At 37.7% G+C, this 27,691-nt stretch overlaps 1 pseudogene; it reads right to left on the bottom strand.

Annotated features, from left to right (window-relative positions):
• Positions 1 to 1,914: 1,914 nt before the first annotated feature.
• Positions 1,915 to 27,691, bottom strand: part of LOC140507715 (glyceraldehyde-3-phosphate dehydrogenase-like) — a 43,226-nt pseudogene continuing 17,449 nt past the window's right edge.

Here is a 27,691-nt window from a genome sequence, read left to right as displayed (position 1 = left end):
TTATTCTTTTAAAATACCTAAAGCCCCAATTTTTTCTAGTCTTCGTTTAAAACAGATGACAAACCATCTTCTTAATTACCAGCACATTTTTGAAAAATGTCACAGTTTTTTAAATATATTTTATTTTATTTTCAAATATAGCTAAAAGCAGAAAGGATGAATGCAAGCACAGAAGTCTTTGTCCAGTCAGGGACTTCTACCTTGGAACCTGAGAAATAACTGACTTTTATATAAAATTCCCTAATTTACTATTGTTTGTCTAGCACAGTGGCTAGAGGCACCACTTGACTGAAGTTACAGGGATGACAACACATGGCAGACTTTGACTTTTACATATCTGCTTATGCTTTGCTGGTTCAACTCTGGGGAAGCCTAAACCCTAACAAGGGGGATCCTCATTCTCATATTCATTAGCTCATAGTACCTAACCTAGAATCCCAGAGAAAAGTGTTTTTTTTTAAGTACCCAAGGTATAGACATGAATCAGGTGTGAAATGGATAATTTATTCATTGTCCAAGGAAGAGAACATATAAGAGTCAAGGGTTGCCAGGAGCCCTGGTATAAGTTTAGTTAGTTGAGTCTCTGCTCCATGTTGGGATCAGTGGGAGCCATTGCCATTATGGGGTAGAGAAGGGCTATCTTTCAGCCCTTTTTGATTGTCTTCTTGTCACTTGGAAGGCTGTATCCAAGAAGTTTTACATTATCTTCTACTCTGTGGGATATTCTGTTATGAGCTTCTTTTGTCCTCCACCAAAGTCCTAATCAAATTCATTATGATTGCACAGAGGTGGTCCTTTCTTCTCAAAGGCTCTTCTAGAAAAGCACCTGATAGATTCTACCAAATTGGAAAGGTGTGGAGTAAGAGTCCTAAGATGGATAAATATGTATGAGGGGTTGCTTGAATATGGAGAAAATATTTTTAGACAGTGGAACTTATAAAGACCTTCAGAGAGGTTTTGATTGGTATTGAAGTAGGAAACACGCACCAAGAAAATCACATAGCTTTGAGGTATTAAAGTATAATAGATTTTTTTTGTGGTAGGTCAAGGAGAATAATTGCTTAAACACCTGATTTGATTGGTGGAGATAAGCAGTCAATGGTTACTTATGAAATTACTATGAAGACAGGAGAGGCAGAATGACACATTGGATTGATCACTAGCATTAAGTCATAGGACCTGGGGTCAAACTATTTTAATCTAACAGATAATATTCTGTTATTAACTGCCAGTCAGGAGACTCTCAGCAGGTGAATTTCTCCTGTGGTTAATTGGCATTGTGGTTGCACATGACCTGGTGGGGTTGGGGAGGGTAGCCACTACACTTGCAAAAAATAAATATTTATTTGCTTTGTGTTTTAAAACACACTTTAATTCCTTTATTCTGTAGCAAGGGTTCCCATCTGAATAAGATTTGGCTACATTATATATTAATAAAATTCTGCTTTGAAGGCTTATTGTGTCATGAGGACATGAAAATGACCCTGGGTTGTCAAAGATTATGCTACTAAGACTAGAACTGGACTAGAATTGTCCAGTATGGAAAATTCTAAAAAGTCTTGCCAAGTTAGAAAGGCTCTGAGTTGGGGCCCAGATTTGCACTGGGTCTCTTGTCTAGGACCAAACTAATTAAGTATGGGGAGGCTTAGTAATTAAGTGTGGGAATTTGGGGTCTCAGATAATGACTTGTTTTTGGGCCATAGCAGCTCACAAAACTGTCTCCTAGAGCATGGAGGGAAGTTAAAAGTAGCTCCTTGAGTAACCTTGGTGACTTTCATACACAATACAGGACTCTAGGCTTCTCCACCCTACTACAGGGGTGCTTCAGGACAAGGATGTGAATAGGATATGGAATCCGCAGTATAGGAACATAGGTTAGGAATGTAGGCTCCCCAGTGGTGGATCTCCTCTTTTTTGACTGGGGATGAAGATCTATGGTTTTCCACTTTACTCCTTGGAGGCCATGTAGACCATGAGGTCTACTACATGGTTGCTATAAACCATGCTCATTGTCATACCAAGAAATGAGCTTGACAAATTGGTCATTGAGGGCAATACTGGTGCCAGCATCAAAGGTAGAAGAGTGGGTGTTGCTGTTAAGGTCATAAGATACAACCTGGTCCTCTGTGTAGCCCAAAAGGTCCTTCAAGGGTCCCTCTGATGCCTGCTTCACCACTTTCTTGATATCATAATATTTGGCAGGTTTCTCCAGGCAGCAGGTCAGATCCACAACAAATATATTGGGAGTAGCAATGTGGAAGCCATGTCTGTGAACTTCCCGTTCAGCTCAGGTAGGACCTTGCCTAGCCTGGGCAGCACCATTGGAAGCAAGGATGATGTTTTGGGTAGCACCACCCCCATCACACCACAGCTTGCCAGAGGGGCCATCTACTGTCTTCTGGATAGCAGTAAAGGCATGAAGTGTAGTCCTGAGTCTTTCCAAAATGCCAAAGTTGTCATGAATGACCTTGGCCAAAGGGACCAAGCAGTTGGTAGTGCAGGAAGTATTACTGACAATCTTAAGGGAATTATCATATTTCTCATGGTTTACTCCCATGATGAACATTGAGCCATCAGCAGAAGGGGCATTCATGATGAATCTCTTGACTCCACCCTTCAAGTGAGCCCCAACCTTTACCATGGTGATAAAAACTACAGCGGAGTTTACGACATATTTGGTTCCAGCATCTCCCCATTTGATATTGATGGGATCCTGCTCCTGGAAGATGGTAATGACTTTTCCATTGATTACTAGCTTCCCCTTCTCAGCCTTGACAGTACCCTTGAACTTGCCATGGGTGGAGTCATATTGGAACATATAAACCATGTAGCTGTGGTCAATGAAGGGGTCATTTATGGCCACAATGTCTACTCCACCTGAAGTTAATGCAGCCTTCATCACCAATATGGCCAAATCTGTTGACTCTGACCTTCACCGTCTTGTTTCAGGAATGCAACTGAAGCAGGAGAACCTGGCACCAAATTTGGGAGAAAAGCCCTCACACAACTTTTTTGCTTTATGAAATGGAAATAATGCTTTTTCAGTAGGAATGACAATCAGTGAGATGTTGTACCAAAGATTTTACAGCATTAAATTTGCTTTTTAACTCTTGCCATTCAGTCATCCTTTCAGCAAACTTAGGGAGCACTGTGTCTACAGTACCAAGCACTACATAGTACTATATTAATAATAGACAATTTGTAAAGGCCTCCTGGAAGTACTGCACTCAGGAGTCCTGAATGACTATATGTACACATGGTATATGCACATTGCATACTTGTGCACATATGTGTAACACATGTATACAATATGCAAGGCACATTTATGTGACACATGTATGTATACATACGTTTAATGCATGTGAAATATCTGTACACACTCATTGGATATATGCATATTGTATATATGTGCATATATACACACACAGATATAGATCTATTTCTGACTGTACAAGAAATTTATTCCTGTACATTTTAGCTCATCGATTAGTACCCTTTTGATTCAGTTTCCAAAATGAATTTACTAAAAGATATGAAATGATTCAGTCTTCCCAAATGGTAGATGATTTGCATTATATTAGCCTATGATGATAGTCATAAGATTGTGAATTCTAAAGGTCTTCATGGAATATCTAGTCCTATCATATTATTTTACATGAGGAAACTGAGGACAAGAAGATTGTAACTGACCTGTCCAGTGTCACGCAAGTAGTCAATATCAAATCCAAGATTCAAAAAAAAAATCCCTTTACTCCAGATTCTGTGTATTTTTTGCTATACCATGCATTTTTCTAATGTTCATAATTGTTGTTTTACAGCAATTAACAATGTCAATTGGTAGTTAAGAGATCAGATAAAGCATTATTTTTAAAAAATCCAATATGGACAATTTAATCAACAATTATTAAGGGCCAACTGAATGCCAAGTATGGTTCTGGGTGTTGGGACAAAGACAGAAATGAAACAATGTAAGTCTTTAAGGAGTTGACATTCTCTCAGGGGGAGACAGCATATACATATATGAGTACATATAAAATATTGGCAAAGCAAACAAAATAAATAATTTATAGATGGCACAGTTGCTGGTAAGCTTAGGAAAGACAAAGTAGAAGCAGGAGTTTGAGATGATTCTTTCAAGAAAACTAGGGATTATAAGATGCAGAAGTGGGGAGAGAGTGTACTTTAGTCATAGGCATAGGCAGGTAAAAACCGCAAGGGATCTGGGATGGAGTGTTGTGTATAAAGAGCAGCAACAAGCTCATTTTTTTGTGATGAAAATTGCAAAAGTTTTCATTACTGATTACTTTAGAGGGTAAATTTAAATTCAATTCCTTACTTATTAAATGTATTCTCTAAATTTCAATGACTGCTTTTTAGTGAAAATTAATAAGATAATAGAATCTTAGAGCAAATATATATTTTTATAAAAACAAATTATGTAGAATATTTTCCCACAAAACATATTTATACATGACTTTATATATAAATATGTATATATAGATATTTAAAGGATGAAGATACATGAAAATCACCTCTCTTGATTTTTCATTATGACATAGAGATGACCCTGAACACTCAAAGGTAATGTCATTGGAATATGCTTTGACAAGTGACACAAAGCTAGAAGAGCTTTGAGTAATGGTCATAATGATGAACTGTATGTCTATCACCTAAGAACAAATCTAGATGAGTTCAAAGTTCATCCCAACAGTAACACCTACACCCACACATGTGTATGTATGTATGTAGATATAGATATATCCTAGCCTACCAAAAACTGATAGTGGTTTGGGGTTGTTTCAATTACAAGGTTTCTGTTCAGAAGTCTTTTAGTCCAGGTCATACTTGAAGCAGTCTTGACAACTGGTCCTCAACCCTCCAGGGATAGATGATGCTTTTTAAAAATACATTTTATTTATACGTTTTTATATTGAGTCACTTCACTCCCCATCTATAATGAATCCTTCATTGTGACAAAAACATGACAGAGTAACTGTATAAGACAACATCCATCCATACATACATATGTGTGTAATTAGTCCTATTAGTTCCTCACCTCTCTAATATGAGGGAGTAAATATATTCTCTATTGTTTCTCTACTTAGAATTTAACTCTCTTTTAATGACTTTGTCACTTGCATTATTGTAGTCGTTTTGTATATTGTTCACTTGGTAATTCTTATTTTATGCTGCATCAGTTCATGTGAGTCTCACATTTCTCTGAATTCTTCATATCCTTACTACTCAATAATATTCCTTTACATTGTGAGACCAAACAAAGTAGGATCTCTTGTCTTTTTGTTTTAGTAAAATCAAGAAATATAATGCTTCTATTTGAATGTGATTAAGGAAAATCTTCCCCATCCATTTATGGGCCTGCCCACTGAGGGAAGCTTGATTAAGGGAGTTGTTTTGTAGGAGAGTCTCAACTACCTTTTGTTTTTTTTTTCCTGTTGAGGTACTGAGTCAGAGGGTCATGCCCACTGGCTCTGAAAAGTGCATAAATACTTTGAGGGCCAGGTTTTATTTTGGGGTTTAGTTTTGGGGAAGAAGATTTGTGTGCCAGATGGGACTCTAGAAAGCTGCTAAGCAGTCCCCTGGCTTTGAAAACCCAGATGCTGGTGTTTTCCTCTCTGGTAACTATGATCAGACAGTTGGATCTGTCTGTTGATTTATGATATATGTATTGCTTATGTCAGACAGTTTGGAAGCTCTGTCTGTTGACTTTTGATTTCTCTGTATTTTTTCTGAAGTTCAGGGTGTGGACTTTTTCCTCTGAATGAACTGAATGATAAATGTGCTTGATAACCCCTCAAAAATTGTCTTTCCTTTTAGAGAAGCAAATCAAAGAACCTGTGATAGCAGGTCCCTTTGTGTGTGGTGGGTTACTTACTGTTACATACATTCATATGACATGGTTCAGATGTTTTTTTCCAGACAGATTCATTTATCCATAAGGAAAGCCATTTCACTTTTGGACAAGGTGATTTAAAAAGGTATTGAAACAAAATCTCTTGAAGCTTAAGTTTTTGTTTAATTGAACTGAAGTACAGCTTCCATGCATCCATCCTGGTTCTACCCTAGAGCATTCAATTAGGGTCCTTTCTTTAGGTTGACGTTAATCCATTAATTATCAATTGTCAGGTCCAAATTCACCTAATTGGTTTAGTCATCCAGTCCATATTTTCCATTTTGTTCACAATGACAATGTGAGAAATTCTGTTAAATGCTTTGTAGAAATCCAAATATACTATACACACACACAAACACATACACACACGTCATTTTCCTTAACCATCTACTGGGTAATGTAAAAAAAAGAAAACAGATTAATGAGAAATTAGATTAATCTTGCTTGCCTTATCCTTAATGAATCCATGGCAATCATGATAATTAAAATCAATCAAGTTTTTAATTAAGCACCTACTATGGGCCAGGCTGCTAAGTGCTCATAAACCATAAATGTCTATTCATCCACAAACATTTATGGTATAAAAATGCACTATTAGATAATGAGGGAGCTATAAGCATAAATAAAACATTTCTTTCTCATAAGAAGCATACGCTATAGTACAGGGAAAGGTTTCCTCATTTATAAAATGAGGAGTATTAAACTAGATGGCCTGTGAGAATTCTCATAGCTTTTGATCTATGAACCAATAATATTATGACATGCACACAGAAAAATATATTGTAAATTAGAATATAAGCTTGTAATAGAAATATAATATACTAAGAGAAAGACATCACTTCTAGCATGGGAATGCAAAGAAGGTTTCACAGACGAAGAGGAGGAGGAGGCATTGGAGACGGTTCTATATGGATGAATGAGAACATGTTATTGCAAATAAGTATCTTAATGTATACTATTGTACCAGTCATTATAAATAAATTCCTTTTGTTAACTATTATACTGTCTAAGATAAGTGATGTTGAAATTCCAGAGCAAGCACTGCACTGATGACCAGTGAACTATGTTGAACTTCACAGCATTAACCAGACATGCAGGATGTTGCAATGTGCAACCAGAAGTGTTGAAAATGTAGTTAAGTGGCACATTGCTGTGTAACTCATCACTATTTCAGCATGATAGATATCTACTTTTTTTGTCTTTTCAGGTGGCATTTCTATTCCGAGCAGTGAGATCAAAGAAGTTGAAGTCACATGGTTATGACCTACTGACCTAGTTTTAGCTTTATAGTGTTCAGGGAGTGACCTTTGCCTTGGAGAACAAATTTAAAAAATATACTGTTAGCAAACACTGATTAGGCTTCTAACTGTATCTGATACCACAGAAAGAGAATTATTTATTGTCCTTGACCTCAGGGGGGAAAGAGAGAGAGAGAGAGAGGTGTCAGTTAAAGGCAATACCAGTTTTGAATATAAACTTGTATGATAAAACCTTATGGGAAAAATGGTGGAAACTTGTGAGTATAAAATAATGAGAAATAGTGGAGAAAAAATGTTTAAAGAAAGCATGGGAAAAAAACAACAAAGTTATACTGAGATCATTTAAGAATGAAACAGGAAGAAGGGCTAGAAACAGGTGAACAGTGAATAAGATCTGAGGGGATTTTTATAGCAAATTCAAGCTAGAATAAATATACACAAAGGAAGTCTGCAATGCAGTTGATGTGATGTTGAAAGCCTTGAAGAAAAAGGAGAAGAGAAGGAAAAAAACCAAAGATGTGGAAAAAAATCTCAGACCTTATTTTATCCTCCACACAAAACCCCCAGTCCCTCCAAAACTAAACCAAAACCAAAAAAACACCCTACCAAGTCTGAGAGAATGTCGATAACTACTGACCAACATACTTACTTTCTGATCTATGTAATTTTTTCTAATGAGAATTCCTCTTCAAAGAGATTGAGGGAATTCTTTGTAAGGATATTAGAATGGAATAGACAAGCTTCTACAAAGTGATATTCCATGATAGATTATGTCTTTACTATCAAACAATTGAATAAAATATGTGGGGAATACAAGATCACACTGTTTTTGCTTGTTGACTTTTTTTAGGCATTTGATTTGGTAGAGTAAAATACCTCAGTGTCTTACCCCAAACAAGGTGAATCTCATGACATCAATATTATACAAGATTATTATAAAGAACTAACAATAGTTATTCATTTATTTGATGAACCTCTGATCGTTACCATCAAGCAAGACATAAAGCGTGAAAAATGTTTGGAGGAGATTGAGTACAAAGTTCAAGTTGAAAAAAGATTTGTTATAAATGGTGGGATTCTCCAGGTGTTCCTGGTTTCCCAGTGACATTGTTTTGATCATATCAAGGCCCAGACCAGCGTGGAGCCTTCTAAATGAGATCTGTAATCACTCAAAGGAATTTGGCCTAATTATTCACATAGAACAAATCAAGAGGATGAAGAATGACTGTTGTCTAACCTAAGATATGCAGGTGGAAGGGTGACCTATTATAACTTTTTTATCTATTTTGGGCAAACTACAGATCAATAATGAGTTGGACTCTGGGTTGAACCAAAGGGTTGAGGGGAGAGGGTGAGGAAAATGATCTGGGATTGCTTTAGAAAAATGGAAAAGTTCTTTTCCTACTCAAAATTCTCCTTGAAATAAGGACCCACTTAAAAAATACCAATATTCCACTCATGCTATTGTAATGGTAATTTAAATGGAAAATCTTTCATATTCATGAATAGGCCCATGTGCCCTGCCTGGGTCACATGAAAGCCTGAGTCACATGCGTCTGAGTTCCATGGAGCCTGTGGTGGAAGCAGTTTGCTGAATGGGTGGAGCAAGAAGAGGTAGAGCTAGAGCACAGGTGAGAGGAAGTTAGTGAGAGAGCAGTCAGAGCTAGGAAGGATGCAGGCTGCTGGCTAGTGGGAGTGAAAGAGCTTGTTTGTGATTTTGTTTAAGAGAGTCTGCATGTGAGTTGTTTAATGGAGCTGGTTTGTGGGAAGCCTAGCAGGGGGAAGGCTTGAGGCTAGTGCTGTCCTCTGCGTTGTTATTGTGTATAGATTTTTGCTGCTGTGATGGATTTGGCTCTCTGGTGTCTGAATAAATGTTTTGGTTCTGCCTTCTATGTGGAGAGTCTGGGGTATTTCATGATTCAGAATTGTGCCATGGTATCATGGTTGTTGTGGGCATGGTGAATATTACATTGGCGCTACACATGTCAAGCTACAAGTTATTGAATATGACTATCTCTGAGGATTGGAAGATGAGAATCAGCCAAAAGGCAATGGAGAAGTTCATGGCAGGCATGGACAGGCTGTAACAAATTATAAATGAGGAATTTTGAAGGAGAAGCTTTACAAATTATATAATTGAAGATGTGAAAAAAATGAAAAAAAAAGATGTGTTGATAACATGAAGATAGGAATAATCAGTAAACAGCTATGTGCTTTATTGGTTGCCTAGGTATATCATGAAAACTAAAGGAAAGCTCACAGTTTAATGGCAAATATATGGACCTTAATCAAATAAGAAGGGCAACTGTGGATGAGGGCAGTCTACAGTACTGGAAGGAAAATCCTGTAATGAGATGAAATCATGACAGATAGGAGGCACAGTATATAGAACTTTGGACTTGAAGTCAAAAAGACCCACATTCAATACTGTGTATGTTGATATGTATGCTAATATGCAATTGAGATGTATATTAGCCATGTGACCTGAGTAAGTCAAATAACTTTGATTAGCTTCAGTTTCCTCACCTGTGAAAGGGGATAGTGATAGTGGTTATCTCACAGGGCTAATAATGTTGTGAGACATTATCATGTGAGGTAATATATGTGAAGTGTTTTGCAAACTTTAAGGTGCTACAAAGATGTTAGGTTTTATTATTTTTATAGATTCATTAGATAACGTGACTAAGAACAAGCTGTAGGCATACCACTAAAAATATTACAAACATAAGAGGCAGTCTTGCACAGTGGATAGATTTGGATTGAAAAAGACCTGCCTTTGGATTCTGCCTCTGATGCTTATTGGTCATGTGATCAATGAAATCACAGGTCTTTGACATTTTGTTGAGGGCAAGGATTTTTCCTTTTGTCTTTGTATTCCAAGGGCCTAGCACAGTGCATGGCACTTAATAGATACTTTAAATACATGTTGAGAAACTTCTGGGAGCTGAAATTGGGGAGTAAGCAGTAAATCACCATAACTCTCCTATATTCATCTCCAAACAACCATAAAATAGCACCCCAAAACAAATCCTGGAATAATAGTTGGACCAGCAAAAAGATGGGGTCAAACAATCTTTTAGCCCAAGAAACTTGGAAGATTGTCAACACAGTTCTGTCTGACTCTGGTAAAAGGGGAGGAGAGTCCAGGAAAAGAAGCATCTCAGCAAACCAGCAGGAAACCTTGCCTCTACAAACAGGGACAGATTCTGAGGCTCTCATATTCCTCAACCACAGCATAGCCATTGGACCTAGCAGACTCCAACTCTCAGAACCACCACTTGCTTCAGCACAGCCCCTAGCAAGCAGGTACACACCAGCCCTACAGTTAAGTTAAGCAAATAGGCAGCCACAAACTTGCCAAGTGGTTTAGTGTAGCCCTGGGCAAAAAGGCAACCTTCAGGGACCAGACCTCCTCAAGCTTCAGTGTAATCCCAGGGAAACACTTCTGTGCCTACCAGCCTACCAGCCTTAGCACATGACAGACACCAGCACTAGGATGACAGCTCAACACCTGGTAGGCTGCCAGAACTCTATATCCTCTTACAGCCACACAACCCCAACCAATACAGTGCAACACCAGACATGAGGGTCCCCTGTGGACCTCAGGTCAATATCACTGTAGCACCAGTAAACAGCCAGCACCTGCAGCCCCTGGCACAAGAAGCCTGAGACAGTGCCCCTCCTACATGAGGAGCAGAGCTCATATTTAAAAGAAAGGAAAAAAGTAAAAAAAGATGAGCAAAACCCAACAACAACAAAGAATCTGATGACAGAAAGTTATTGTGGTGATAGAGAAGATCAAGACACAAATTCAAAAGAGGGCAACAACATCAAAACACCTATGGGCAAAACTCTAAAGAAATACAGGAAATTGTCTCAAGCCCAGGACAGAAGAGCTCAAAAAGAGTTTAAAAAAATCACATAAAAGAGGTAGAAGAAAAATGGGGGAAAGAAATGAGAGTGATGTAAGAGAATTACACAAAAAGAAAACAATTGCTTAAAAAGTAAAACAATGGAAATGGAACACACCAAATGGATAAGGAGATGCAAAAATCTACTGAAGAAAACAACTTCTTAAAGCACATGATTGACCAAATGGGAAAAAAAGTACAAAAGCTAACTGAAGAAAAACAACACCTTAAAAGTTAGAACTGGACAAGCAGAAGCTAATGACTCTATAGGACATCAAGAATCAATCAAACAAATTCAAAAGAATGAAAAAATGGGAGAAAATGTAAAATACTTTATTGGAAAAACAAATGACCTGGAAAAGAGATCCAGGAGAGACAATGTCCAAATCATTGAACTTCCTAAAAAGTTATGATGAAAATGAAGACCTGGACATCATCTTTTAAGAAATTATCAAGGAAGACTACTCTGATATCCTGGAACCAGAAGGCAAAATAGGCATTGAAAGAAGTCGCCAATCAACTCAGGAAAAAGATTCCAAAATAGAAAATTCCAAGTAACGTTATAGCTAAATTGTCGAACCATCAGATCAAGCAAAAATACTGGAAGGGTCCAGAAAGAAACAATTCAAACATTGGGGAGACACAATCAGGATTACACAGGATGTAGCACCTTCAACATTAAAGGATCAGAGGTCATGAAACACGATATTCTGAAAGGCAGAGGAGTTAAGACTACAACCAAGAATCACTACCCAGTGAAATTAAACATGATACTCCAAGGGGAAAAAAATGGTCATTCAATGAAATAGAAGCACTCCAAACTTTCATAAGAAGACCAGAACTGTACAAAAATTTTGATCTCCAATATTAAGACCCAAGAGAAGCCTAAAAATGGAAAAAGGGAAAAGAAATCATAAGGGATTAAATACAGCCAAACTGTTTACATCCCTACGTGGAAAGATGATACTTTTAAAAATTGCTCTACTGATAGTACAGTTAGAAGGAATATAAATAGACAAAGGGTATCAAGGCATAAGGTAAATTTGGGAGAATGACATAAAAATAATTAAGGGATGAGAAAGAGGTGTATATCTGGTGCAGAAGGAAGTGAGAGGTAAAATGTAAATTATTTCACATGATGAAGCACAAACACAATCTATTACAGTGGAGGGAAAGACGGCAGAGTGGGAGATGGACATTGCTTAAACCTTATTCTTATCAGTATTGGCTTGAAGAAGGAGTACACACAATCATGTGAATATAGCAATCTATCTTACCCCACAGGAAAGTAAGAGGGGAGGAGATTAAGTAAAAACAGTGGGAAGACTGAGAGAAGTGAGGGAAGATTAGGGAGGTGGTGGACAGAAGCAAAACACTGCTGAAGAGGGAAAGGGTGCAAGGAGAGAAAGGATAAACAAGAGGGAAAAGAGGATGGAGGGAAATATGCAATTAGTAATTATAACTGTGGATGTGAATGGCATGAACTTTCCCATAAAATGAAAACAGATAGTAGAAATGGATCAAAAACCAGAATCTTACAATATGTTGTTTACAAGAAACACATTCAAAGCAGAGAGACACACATGCAGAGAATAAAGGTAAGGGGCTGGAGCAGAATCTATTATGCTCTCACTGAAATTAAAAAATAAAACAGAAGTAGCAATCCTGATCTTAGACAAAGCAAAAGCAAAAATAGACCTAATTAACCAAAAGAAATAAGGAAGGAAACCACATCTTGCTAAAAGGTACCACAGACAATAAAGTAATATTAATAATTAAACATATATGCACCAAGTGGTATAGCATCCAAATTCTTTTTTTTATTTTAAACATTTTAATACTTTTTCAAACAAATCCAAAGCAATTTAATTTTTATTTTTTCTATTTAAATTTATTTATTTCAGTTTTCAACATTAATTTTCACAAAATTTTGAGTTCCAAATTTTCTCCCCATTTCTCCCCACCTTGACCCCAAAACACCAAGCATTCTAGTTGCTCCTGTCACCAGTCTGCCCTCCCTTCTAACATCCCTCCCTTCCCTTATCTTCATCTTCTCTTTTGTCCTGTAGGGCAAGATAACCCTCTATACCCCATTACCTGCATTTCTTATTTCCTAGTTGTATGCAAGAACAATACTCAACAGTTGTTCCTAAAACTTTGAGTTCCAACTTCTCTTCCTCCTTCCCTCCCCACCCATCCCTATGGGGAAGGCGAGCAATTTAACATAGGCCATATCTATGTAGTTTTGCAAATGACTTCCATAAGAGCTGTGTTGTGTAAAACTAACTACATTCTCCTCCATCCTATCCTGCCCCCCATTTCTTCTATTCTCTCTTTTGATCCTGTCCCTCCCCAAGAGTGTTGACTTCTAACTGTTCCCTCCTCCAACTGCCCTCCCTTCCATCATCCGTCCCACCCTACTTATCCCCTTCTCTCCCACTTTCCTGTATTGTAAGATAAGTTTTCATACCAAAATGAGTGTGCATTTTATTCCTTCCTTTAGTCGAATGTCCTCCCTTTTGCCCTCCACTGAAAAGTCTTTTACTTGCCTCTTTTATGAGAGATAATTTGCCCCATTTCATCTCTCCCTTTCTCCTCCTAATATATTTCTTCTCACTCCTTAATTTTATTTTTTAAGATATGATCCCATCCTATTCAATTCACCCTGTGCTCTCTGTCTCTCTCTTTCTCTATGTATGTGTGTGTGTGTATGTGTGTGTGAGTGTGTGTGTGAGTGTGTAATCTCACCAACTACCCAGATACTGAAAAAAGTTTCAAGAGTTACAAATATTGTCTTTCCATGTAGGAATGTAAATAGTTCAATTTTAGCAAATCCCTTATGATTTCTCTTTACAGTTTACCTTTTCATGCTTCTGTTGATTCTTGTGTTTGAAAGTCAAATTTTCTTTTCAGCTCTGGTCTTTTCATCAAGAATACTTGAAAGTCCTCTATTTCACTGAAAGACCATTTTTTCCCCTGAAGTATTATACTCAGTTTTGCTGGGTAGGTGATTCTTGGTTTTAGTCCTAGTTCCTTTGACTTCTGGAATATCCTATTCCATGCCCTTCGATCCCCTAATGAAGAAGCTGCTAGATCTTGTGTTATCCTGATTGTATTCCCACAATACTTGAATTGTTTCTTTCTAGCTGCTTGCAATATTTTCTCCTTGACCTGGGAACTCTGGAATTTGGCCACAATGTTCCTAGGAATTTCATTTCTTGGATCTATTTCAGGAGGTGATCAGTGGATTCTTCCAATATTTATTTTGCCACTTGGTTCTAGAACATCAGGGCAGTTTTCCTTGATAATTCATGTAAGATGATGTCTAGGCTCTTTTTTTGATGATGGCTTTCAGGTAGTCCCATAATTTTTAAATTGTCTCTCCTGGAAATATTTTCCAGGTCAGTTGTTTTTCCAATCAGATATTTCACATTATCTTCCATTTTTTCATTCTTTTGATTTTGTTTTGTGATTTCTTGGTTTCTCATAAAGTCATTAGCCTCCATCTGTTGCATTCTAATTTTTAAAGAATTATTTTCTTCAGTGAGCTTTTGAACCTACTTTTGCATTTGGCTAATTCTGCTTTTGAAAGCATTCTTCTCCTCATTGGCTTTTTGAACCTCTTTTGCCAATTGAGTTAGCCTATTTTTCAAGGTGTTATTTTCTTCAGCATTTTTTTGGGTCTCCTTTAGCAAGGTGTTGAACTGCTTTTCATGATTTTCTTGCATCCCTCTCATTTCTCTTCCCAGTTTTTCCTTCACCTCTCTAACTTGATTTTCCAAATCCTTTTTGAGCTCTTCCATGGCCTGAGACCACTGAATATTTATTTTGGATGTTTGGCATACAGAAGCCTTGACTTTTATGTCTTTTCCTGATGATAAGCATTGTTCCTCCTCTTCTGAAAGGATGGAAGAAGATATCTGTTCACCAAAAAAGTAACCTTCTATAGTCTTATTTTTTCCCCTTTTTTAGTCATTTTCCCAACTGACTACTTGACTTACTGCTACTCCTACCTCTTTTGTCAAGAGTAGGGTATACTCTAGGAATCTGTAAGATCTCAGTTCCTTCAAGGTGGCACAATCAAGCATGTACACTGGTCTGGGAGCAGGGAGAGATTTTTGTGCCCAGAATCTTAGCAGAGTTTCTTCTCCACAGCCACCTGGCCTCCAGTTTTGCCAAGCCAGCACTGGGGGGCTGAGATTCAGATAAGGTGCATGGGCAGGGCTGCCATTCAGTGTAAGATAAAGATCAACTCCCTCAGGTCCTCTACACAGGGCTGAGGTAATAATCAGCTGCTCAGTGCCCCCAGGGGTTTTACGATCCAACCCTGGAGGTGGGCTGGGGTAGGGGCTGCTGTGGGAACTGCTGCTGCCTGCCCGATGTGACTTCTGGGGCTATTGCCTGAGGTCAGAGCTATGGGAAGGCCCTTCTCCCTTCCTGGCAAGCTGAAAAAACCCTGCCACTGACTTTTGGTGCCTGTGGGTTGAAAGATCTGTGAATCACTGCTATTGGGACTGAGATTCCACCTCTGAGGTGTCCTCCTCCCAGAGTCATGCCACACCACCTGGCCAAGGCTGGGTTGGGTTCCACTCTGCATCTGGTGCAACCTACGTTTCCTGTGGGTCTTTCAGGTCACCCTGGGCTGGAAATCTCCTTCACTCTGTTGCTCTCCACTTCTGCTGCTCCAAAATTTGTTGAGAGTACCTCTCTACAGATTTTTCATGGGCTGTGTGGGGAGAGCCAGCATATGTGTGTCTTTCTACTCCACTGTCTTGGCTCTGCCAACCTAGCATCCAAATTCTTAAAGAAGTTAGTGAATTAAAGGTTCATGACCAAACAAAAGATCAAGAGCAGCAGAAAATATAAATTAGATCATTGTGATGATATTAAATTAAAAAGCTTTTCCACAGACAAAACCAATGTAACCAAGATTAGAAGGAAAGCAGAAAGTTGGGAAACATCTTACAGCCAATTTTCCAGCCTCATTTCTTAAATATGTAGAGAATTGAGTCAAATTTACAAAAAATATCAGCAATTGCCTAATTGATAAATGATCAAAGGATATGAAGAGGCAGTTTTCAGATGAAGAAATCAAGTTTATCTATAGGCATATGAAGAAGTGCTCTAAATCGCTTTTGATTAGAGAAATGCAAATTAAAACAACTCTGAGGTACCATCTCACACCTGTCACAATGACTAATATGAGAAAAAAAGGAAAATGATAAATGTTGGAGAAGATGTGAGAATATTGGGACACTAGTATACTATTACTGGAATTGTGATCCAATCATACTTGAGAGCAATTTGGAACTATGCCCAAAGGGCAACCAAAGTGTGTATACCTTTGATCCAGCATTATCACTACTGGATCTGTATCCCAAAGAGATAATAAAATAGAGGAAAAGACCTACATGTACAAAAATATTAATAGCATCCCTTTTTGGGGTGGCAAAATATTGGAAATTGAGAGGATGCTCATCAGCTGGGGAATGACTGAAAAAGCTGTGATTTTTTAATGTAATGTAATGCTAAAAGAAATGACAAACAAACAAACTTCAGTGAAACCTGGAATGATTTGTATAAACTGATGCAAAGTGAAATGAGCAGAACCAGGAAAACATCATACACAGTTTCATAACATTGTGTGATAACCAACTATGAATGACTCAGCTCTTCTCAGCAATACAATGATCCAAGACAAATACAAAAGACTCAAGAAGGAAAATGCTATCCATATCCAAATAAAAAACTGATGGACTCTGAATTCACATCAAAGAATACTTTTTCATTTATTTTATTCTTTTTTTGTGTTTTTGGTTTTTTTCCCTTTTAATCTGTTTTTTCTTTCACAACTGTGACTAATATGGAAATATATTTTACATGATAGCACATGCTTAACCTATCTCAGATTGCCTACCATTTTTGGAAGTGGGGAGGGAAGGGAGAGAGAAAAATTTGAAACTCAAAATCTTGCAAAAATGAATGCTAAATATTGTCTTAACATGTAAATGGAGAAAAATAAAATACCATTAAGAAGAAAAAAATGCATGTTGAGTGGATGGATGTTTCAGCACTTTAAAGTGTAAAAAGTGCCTTTATTCAATTATATTCAACACAAATAGTTTTAATTTATTTCCTATTGAAATACAAAATAAGCCATTAATGCTGCTGTTTTGACTTTAGAACACAAAAGATGATATTTGAAGAAGAAAAAGATGGTATTCAAAAACTATTTTTTAAAAATGACATCTATTAAAAATCAAATGAAGTTATATATAAAATATATATTATAATAAAGTACTTGGAAAAGCAAATAATCATTGTGTGAAATGAAAATTTTGTACGATTAATCAGTTCACTGATTTTGAAATTAGACATCAAGGACAACAACAACACTTGAATAAATTTTTAAAATCCATTTCAATAAACCAATATGGTACTGCTCTCAGTTCTGATTTTCTACCATTGACTATGTGTCCTGAATAAAATAAAATTTCATTCTATTCTTTACCATTTTTCCTCTTAATTCTGACTTTTACATCTGTAGAAAGTCCATATCCCTCTTCTAAGGCTCATCCCAAAGTGCTTTCAGTGATCAGTTCCTCCTCCAATCCCTGGAGTCAGTAGTTTTTACTTCCTCAGCAGATGGTGAATGGAGCTGCTCCTTTGATTTGTACACTCCTGCTTCTGGAGCCTCAAGGGCTATAAAAGGTAAAATTTTCCATCCAGGGAGTGATTTCCTTCAGATAAATTTCTAGAGGCCAAATGTGGACATTGCATCATAAGGCTATAGATTTAGAGACACAAGGAACCTTAGAGGCTGGCTAGGCCAAATTTCTCATTTTCCTTATGAGGACATTGGGGTGCCCATGATGTTAATTGAATTGTCCAAGATCTCACAGGTAGTCAGTAGATTTATACTGTTACCAACTCCAGATCCAGGGCTCTTGCCACTGTGATCCCAGACAAAGAGATATCTTTAATCTCTGGATCATATTTATTTGACTATGAGGATAGGTTTAAGCCCAGTCTAGTCTGTCAGTTTCTAGATGGCAAAACACAAGCTTTTGTTCTTGCATTCCTTTGAAATAAGGCTATTGTGATACCTTAGACACATAATCTGCAAAGTCGTGGAAACCAAATAATTCAAAGGAGAAAGGATATGACATCTAAAGGAACTAAAGACATTTATAGCAAACTCGGAGACCATAATCCAGGGGTGAGGAACCTGTGGCACATGTGGCCTTCTAGGACCTTAATTTAACAAAAGAATTTGTTCTGTAAAATTTTGATTCAATCCAAAGGCTACACTTAAGGATCTAGAAGGCCATGTGTAACCTTAAGGCCACAGGTTCCCCACAACTGATCTAGTCTAACCCCTTTATTTTCCAAATGACAAAACTGAGGTCAAGGTCAGACAGGTAGTATCTGAGGCAGGATTTGAATCTAGGTTCTCAGACTCCTTAGCCAGTGTTTTTTCAAGTGTATCATCACGTTAGAAGTAATTTTGAAGCGTGGAAGTTGTGCTTTGTGGGGTGAGGAAGTTGGGAAGGGGACAAATAGAGAGAAAAGTAATCTATATGAAATAATTCTCTTTGTACTTGATGCTAGCAAATGAATTGTCATTTGATGCAGAGCAAAACTCCTAACACCCAAACTAAGCCCACAGAACTGATGCAGAATTTTAATAGCACCAACTCCACAGGGCTCTGCTAATATTGTTGACTCATACTGTGCACACCTATAATCACTTTGTGACTTACTAGATTGCTGGGAAAATCTACTAGCTAGCAATATGCTACATCTGTTTCGTTTATTGGCAAAATTTTTTCTTCAGTTACTTGTAAACAGTATTTGGAGGCTTAGGGATCTTAGAATGGTTCAAATTAGTAACAAACATTATTGGTTGCTGAAATCACATTCTGTTCTGTTCCTGTATTTTGCCATATAGAAACTGACAGACTAGAAGCCCGAAAAAAATGTGTGAGGTAGACATACTGGAGAGGTGTAAACCATTTCAAAATGTGAAAGGTCCCCAATGTTATGAAGGAAATTCATCAGTTCTGACCTTTGTTGATGTTCTCTGTGCTAAAAGAGTTGGGAAAGATTTCAGATCCATAGTTCTTGCAACGGATTGATTTTGTGTAAGTTCTAATTATAAAGGATCTAGGCCCTCAAAACACGATAGGGGGAGGTTTTGAGAATATTTCTTTGTTTCCTTATTTAAACAAGCCCTGGTTGAATAATACCCACTATGGAGAACACTTGCAAATGTTTGCAATGAGCAAAATGAACATTCCCTGAAAAATTGATGTATTCTCCTATATCTTATCTAGGAATATCATGTTGGAATCAAAAAGTACTAGACTGAGTGTCAGAAAGCTGGGGTTCGAATCCTAGTTCAGCCAATTATCAATTATATGATGTTGGGAAAGTGGACTTTTCTCTCCAGGACTGTTCCCTATATATAAAGCGAGAGAGTTGGAAAAAATGATACCTAAAGTGCCTTCCAGCTTTCAATGCTATGTCTAGTCTCCAAATGATTATAACTTGTATTTGTAGAGTGCTCTGTGGTTTACTAAATGTCTTCCCTACAATAACCTTGAAATCTTTCCCTTTCTTTAAATTCCGGTGCCACTTCCTCCAGAAAGCCTTCCCTGACTCATTCAGTGAAAAAGTTTTTTCTCAAAATTTTTTAAAATGTTACTTTCTACATTTTACATCACCCTAGAATCCCACTTATTTCTCTCCTCTTTTTCTTTCCAGAGAGTCTTCTTATATTACAAAAAGAATATTTTTAGAGAAGAAAAAAATCTGATCGATATATTGAAAAGGTATGAAAGCATGTAATTGTGTAGCATGTGTCCTTCCACCTCCACTAACAGGAAAGTTGGGGGGTGTCTTCTCATATCTTTTCATTTGAAACCCAATGTTCAACACACAAACCACTATGAACAAATATGATACATGCAGGATAAGTGGAAATAATGATACTAGAGGGCACTGGCAAATAAGTGGCTAGGGAACAGCTTCTTAAAATGGTAGAATGATAGTTGAGACTTGAAAGAAGGCAAGGGAGGCCTGGAGGAATAGACAAGGAGGGAAACGCATTTCAGATATGAGGACTAACCACTGAAAATTCAGGAAGCCTGGAAATGTGTCTTATGCAAGGAAAAGCAAGGAGGCCAGAGTCATTGGATCATGGAGTGTGTGGAGGGAATTAAAGTGTAAGAAAATTGGAAAGTAAGGAAGTGACCAAATTATGAAGGCCTTTAAAAACCAACCAAAAGATTTCATATTTGATTCTGGAGATATATAATAGGAAGCCAATGGATTGTATTAAGTGGCTTCTATGTAGCAGGTACAAAGATAAAAACAAAGTAGTCCTTATTCTGAAGAATTTTCCTTCTCTTGGGAGTTTGTAATATGTACTTTGAAAAGTAAATACAAAACAAAATAATTTCAAGGCAAGGACAAAAACATCTGAGAGGCATCAAGACTGACCCCATATTGAGGGTGAGCCTTTAAGGAAACCAGAGAGAGATTTTAAGAGCAGTTAAGGAAGATCCTAGGCATGGGGGACAGCCAGTTTTGAAGTCTCAGAGAAGTTAGATGAAATGACACATACAGGGAATAGTATTTAGGCCAGTTTGGTAAAGATATAGAGGATGTGAGAGAAATATATAATAGGCCTAAAGGTAGACTTGAGACAGAGAAGGGCTTTAAAATCCAAACTCCAAAATTTGTATCTAGAAGCAAGATACAGTTTTTTTATGAAGATAAGTGGCATTGTCAGACTTGTGTTATAGGAAATCTATTATGTGTGGATGGTGGATTGCAGGAGAGAGGTTGGATTCTGGGAGAATAATCAAGAAGCTATTTCAAAAGCCCAGATGAGAGGTGATGAAGTAAACAGAAATAGGGAGGTTAGGAAGAGGGGAGAAAAGTTAATGGATTGTGTTTTGAATATGTTGAGTTTGAGTTTTCTTTGAGGTATTGTTGGAGATGTCCAGGTGCTGATATGGAACTGGTGCTCAGGAGAGAGATTAAGAATGGATACATAAATTTTGGAATCCTTCTTCCCTTTCCCATACCCCTCAGATTTAATCAGATACCAAGTCTTATTAATTCTACCTCTGATATATTTCTTTCATATTTCTCCTCCTCTCCACTCAGATAACTATTTTCCTAGTTTAAACTCTTACCACCTCCACCAGGACAATTGAAAGAGTTTCATAATTGCCTCCCTACCTCAATGCTTTCCTCCATCTTACCCATCCACATGCCAAGTTGATATTCATAAAGCATAATTCTAACTTTGTCAAGAAGCTCCAGTGGTTTTCTCTTGCCTCCAGCATAAAATACAAATTCATTTATCAGTCATTCAAAACCCTTTGCAATATAGTTTCAGTCTACTTTTACAGGCTTTTTATACATTGCTCTCCATATATTCCACATTCCAGCAAAACTGACCTGCTTACTATTTCCAATTTACAATATTCCCTCTCTGTACCTGTGCACAAGAGATCTTCCCATGCTTTGAATGGACTCCTTCCTTAGCTCCATCTTTAGACTTTCTAGATTCTCTCCAAACTCGGCTCAAGTGGCACCTTGGAAGCAAGTTTTTTCTGATCTTTTCAGTTACCCTTCTCTCCCAATTTTGTGGTATCTATTTTATATTTTTTGTGCGTCTTATATATGGTTCCTCTGACATCCTAGAATATAGGTGCCTTGAGGGTAGACTGTTTCATTTTTATGTTTGTATGTCTATATCTATTATAATGCCTGGCACATAATAGAGGCTTAATAAATGCTTTAATGAATGAATGATGAATTGCAGAGAACTGAACCTATGGGAGCTGATGAGGTCACTAAGTGTGTTTTGAAATGTGGAGATAAATAAGAAGAGAGTCCAGGACCTATTCATAGGGTCTGGGACATGGATAATAAGCCAGCAAAGGAGTCTAAAAAGAAGTGGCCAGACTGGTAGGAGAAGAACCAGGAATGAGTAGTATCATGAAAAACCAGGAAGGTACAAGTGTCCAGAAGAACATAAAGTCAATAGTGTCAATACAAATCAAGAAGGATGAGGACTGAGAAAAGGTAAATAAAATGCCATTGGTTCCTTTGCTATGTCAGATTTCAAGGAATTGAAAAGAGATTGAGATGTGGACAAGTAGAGGCAATGAGTATAGATTGCTTTTTCTAGTTTTTCTGTGAAAAGAATGAGAGACATAGGAAAATAACTTAAGGAGATAGGATCAAATGAAGCTTTTTCAAGGATAGAAATATTTAGTTATATTTGTAATACATAGAAAAGATCCCCATGAATATGAATAATGATTGAAAAGGCAAGGTCCCAGTGGAGATGGGGAGGGGATTATTGTGGGGGCAGTCTTCCAGAAGAGATGGGAGTAGATGAGATAAAAGGGTAGAGAGGTTGACCTCGACAAGAAGAAAGGTCACCTCTTTCTCTGAGACTAGAGCAAAGGAAGAGAGAGTGGAGGTAGTGGTATTGGAGTTATTTGAAGTACAGAATTATAGAAAAGGAGGATCTTGGGACAGATAACCTTGTTTTTCTTAGTAAAGTGTGAGTTGAGATCTTCAAATGAGTTAGAGGCAAGAAGGATGGCATAAAAAAGAAGGCTCTGAACAGAAGCAATGGGGAGTAGGATAGAGAGTCAATCAGGAAAGAGTGAGATTCAGCAGTATTGGCCCTTTTATTACATTCCATTAATTTAGAGTGGATGTAGTCAGAACAGCTGTTAGGTTTTCTCCATGGTGATTCAGCAGTATAAGTATGAGTGGAGAATGTGGATGATAAGGATGACGCAGGAGGTTGGAAAGGAATAAATGTTGAAATCTAAAAGGGAAGAAAGTGAAACCTGAAAAGGCCAAAAGAGCTAAAGTGACTGGAGGTTGTGATGGGGATAGAGAATAAGTCTAGAAAGGCATAGGAAGAGATGGGAGGATAACAGGTTATGGCCAGAGGAATTTCTGAATTATGAATTGCAGTGGTAGAACATTTGTGAGTGACTACAAATGACTCTAAAGGTATAACCAATCATGTATGACTGAAGTGAAGTGAAGATGCAGATTATAAGAGCTGGTAACTTGGAAGCAAGGGCATTTGAGGGAACACCAATATGTAAGATGAAGTCCCAAATATTGAAAGTGAGGGAAGGGGGGGATAGAGGAAGTCTATGAACCAGGTACTGAATTCCTTAAATAAGGAGGAATGATGACCTAAAGACTAAGAAGAATAGTCACCAAGATCTGGATTGGGTAAGATGTTTGGATGGAATGAAACTCAAAACACCAGAAATTGCTGAATGCAGGTGGTAGGGAAGGACCCAGAAATAGTGGTAACAAGATACATGCCTAATCTTCCCCTTGGCCCAGTGTATCAAAAGACATGAATGTGAGTATATCTAGTACTGGAGAAGGTAAACAGGTTATTGTGTCTTCTGAGGGAAGCTGGGTTTCACTGATTCCAAAAAGATAGAATTTTTTACTTGACCTGACTACATCTAGTATAAAGGTCAATTCATTAACAAAGAAAACGGGTTCCATAAGGTACAATGGAAAGGTAAGGAAGAATGTGATATGGACACGGGTTAAAATAAAGCTGACATAGATGGGTATGATGAGGCAGGCAAAGGAACCTTTTACCTTGGTAGCTTGTTATTGAGAATCTAATCTTGATAGCCTTAGTGCCACTCATGATTTGATTATCATTCCAATAGCAATTGGTAGAAATGGGTTGTTCATGAAATTGAATGGCAAATCAGTCATTCCTAGAGTCCAGGGGACTCTTCAGTCATCAGTCAGGGCAGCTGATGCTCTGTTGACTGAGGCTGTAGTTATAATAGGAAGTACAACTTTATTCTTTTCTGTAGTCTGTCAGAAGGGACAGGAGAAGATAAGGTGACCACAACTACATTTTTATTATTTATACCCTTTTCTGTTGTGATATATATCACATTAAAATTCCACATTTGTGTGTGTATGTGTGTGTTCTGTTACCCCTCCAGATAGCTCCCTGTCTTATATTGAGTTCAGCTTCCCTGACCCCTATATCTATGTGACCCAACCCTCTCTCTGTAATTTATGATCCATTTTACAAAAGAATAGAATAAACAAAAATATTATCTGACGGACTACATATTTAGGTGCTGCATCTATTTTTCCAGTTTCTGATTTAAATACTATAACTTAAATGAGCAACTAACTACCCTTCTATCATAAGTGCCTCTTAAGAGAAAAAATGGCCCAGAAAATATTTGTTTTACAGTGCCCCTTAATACAACTTTCTGTAAGTTGCTCCAAGAAAAGCATTTTGCACTATTGGGAAGAGCAATTTTGGTAGTCCTATGTAATCCAGGAAATTAGAACAAAGAAAACATGATTTAATCACCTGGGACAGGCCTCTTCTCTTGCTGGGATGTTGGTCTGTGCTGTAAAAATAGTTCAGAGCCTGTATCATCCATTGGGGGTTGTGGACATAGAAGCTGACCTGAATATTACAAGCTTTGTGGAACTAGAAAAATGATTTGACTCCTACTTTATTAATATATTATTCATAGTATGAATGAATATCAGTAATAACAATGACCATGCATATATGTTTGCAAAGCTCTTTGCAGTTGCTCGTTCATTTTATTCTTACAATAACCCAGGGAGGTAATCCTCATTTTACAGATCAGGAAACTAAAGCAGGCAGGATAACAAATTTGCCCAAAGTTGTAAGATAAGAAGCCATCTGATATAGGAATTGAACTCAGGTCCTTCTGGCTCCAGGGCCAGTGTTTTAGCCATTATACTACCTCAGGGTCTATTAAACAATATTAATGCATAGACATACCTCACAAGCATGTCCTGAAACAGTGTTCATGTTGCACCCTGAGTCCTTTAACTCACAGAATTCAAAATAAAAGCCTCAGTGACTATCTAGTCTAACTTGCATCTGAAGGAAAATATCCTCTGCAACATTCCCTAGTGATCGGGGCTTGAGAAACACAGTAGAGTCTGTCAAATTCTATTTTGTTCTTGTGGTTGTTACTGTGGTTGTCCTCCAACACTGTCCCATAACCTAGTGTAAAAGCAAGCACCCCAACATACATAGGAGGGCCTGCTCTACAGATGCTAGATCTGTTTTTTTTCTAAAAGGAAAGCAACTCTTGAGGAGTCAACAATCACTTTAATCAAGCACCTATATCATTCACTTAGTCCAGGGGAAAAAGTCAACACCCCGAACTTTAGAGAAAATAGAGAACTAAAGACCAGCAGACAGGGCTTCCAGCTGCCTGACCATACATAAAAACATATATAGTTACCAGAGAGAGAAGCACCAACATGTGAGTTTTCAAAGCCCAGGGGCTCCTTAGCAGCTGCCCAGAGTCTCATCTGGGACACAAAATTTCTTCCCAAAACTAAGCCCCAAAGTAAAACCTGACCTCAGAGTATTTATGCACCTTTCAGAGCATCACAACCCTTGAGAATCAGTGCCTCATTAGAAAATTAACAAAAGGTGTGGGCCTGCCTTAATCAAGCTTCCCTTAATGGGCGGGCCCTTCAATGAGTGGGAAAGATCTTTAACTCTTTAATTAACATTACACCTAGGAACCTGAGCAAAGAAGGGAGATGGTAGGGATTACCTAGGATTTAGGATTGGCAGGTCAGGAATAATGGTAGGATAAGAGAGTAGAGTATTTAAGAATAAAGGTTAATGACCACATAAAATGGTTAACTATGGGGTGTTGAGTCTCTGAAAGGAAAAAAAAAATGATGCCACAATAGTATTTATGAACTGGGGAGAAAAAGAGAGAGAGGGAGAGACAGAGACAGAGACACAGAGACAGAGAGAGACAAAGAGACAGACAGAGAAAGAGAAGATGTTTTTAATGAGGACTAAGTGACTGAAGAAGAATGAAGCTGAGAGTCAAAGGACTTGAAGTAGATAAATGAGGAGACTATCATGTTAGCAAGATCATCAATACTTACTATTGAAGTTACAAAGGATTATGGCAAAGGTTAGAGTGGAGAGGGAGACTGTGAATTAGGTTAGAATTAAGTTAATCATGAGAGTAATGATAAGTATCTAGACAAGGTGATATAATTAAATGATGTGAACTTTACAGAAAATTGAGGATGTTGCATGATTGCCAGATCTAAAGTTGTTTAAGTAGCAGTGGTAGGAAAATACTTCTAGAGCTATGTAGTTGGGTTGTGAGGAGCAGCATCCAGAATTGGAGACCCTGGCAAGAGTTAGAAAGAGTGAAGAATATTGTGGTACTACATATTATATTCAGTATTTTTTTTCAGCAAACATGGATTTGGAGGTAGTATTGAGCAATGCAGAGTGCTGAATTTCAAGAGCTTAACTTGGAATCAAGATTCCTGAGTTCAAATCTTGGCTCTAATGTTGACTGAGTGAATTTGGACAAGTCAATTTAATCTTTGTTGGCCTTAGTTTATTCATCTGCTAAATGAGGAGTTTGGATCGGATTAACTCTGAACTCTGAATCTTCTTCCTATGATTAATTAAAGTTAGGAATTGGCAGGTGCATAAGAGAAAGAATTCATTTAGTAAATACTGCGTAATTACTATGTGCAAATGTAATGGAATAAGATCATTGATGGGTGACCACCTTGATGTGACCACACCACAATGTCATACCATATCACCTCTCCCATGGAGTGGTTCATTCTTTTCACTCATTCTCTGGATCATATCCTGCTCCCTTACCTGTCCTTACCTGACAGGACTAGATTCCCAGAAATCAGTGCTACCAGACACTCAGAGATAGATACCACCGCATGATTCCACTCACACTCTCTCAGGGTCCTAGGAGTAATCATATCAAGAGGAAAGACACTTCTGCTCACCAGTCTAGCTCTTCATCTCTCCCACCATCTCAATCTGATGCATTCTCTTTCTAACAATCAGCCACTCACAAGGTAATATATTATTATACTGTGTGTGTGAATACACAAACATCCACTTACAATGATGACATTTTTAGATATGAAATAAAAAGGTACAAGAAATAATATCATATATACTCATATTAAAGTTAATAATAAATATATCACATATACCCCTGGATCATACTCTTTCCACAGATGTACTCAGTGAGGGTAAGCATAGGATATACAGGAACCTTCCAGGGAACTATATGAAACTGCAAAATTGATACACTCAGGATAACTCACAACTCTGGATATAGGCTTTGCTACCATTATTTCATTCAGGATCACTGAACCACATTAAACTGTTTCTCTGTTCATTGCTAGACTGCTGGTTCTCACTACTCAGCCAACTCCTCTTCTGTAACCAAACATTGAATTTACAATTTTTTTCAGATTGTGATCTTCCTTCTCTTTAGTCAAAGAACACTGCTCATCAAACTGGCTATATCTGGGCTATACAAACCAGCTCAACCAGTTATTCATTCCCTCAAATTCTGTGTTGTTCAGAATGGAGCTCGTATTTAAATCTTTAAGCCAAACCAAGAAACCCAGGGAGTTCATGAGGATACAAAACAGTTGTAAAAGACTCTGCTTTTCCTTCTCAAGCCAAAAGCAGCAGCAGATAACAGAGACCATAT

This window comes from Notamacropus eugenii, chromosome 5 (assembly GCF_028372415.1).
Source record: "Notamacropus eugenii isolate mMacEug1 chromosome 5, mMacEug1.pri_v2, whole genome shotgun sequence".
NCBI lineage: Eukaryota > Metazoa > Chordata > Mammalia > Diprotodontia > Macropodidae > Notamacropus > Notamacropus eugenii.
Note: the sequence above shows the minus strand (reverse complement) of the source record. Positions and strands in the feature narration are given on the sequence as shown.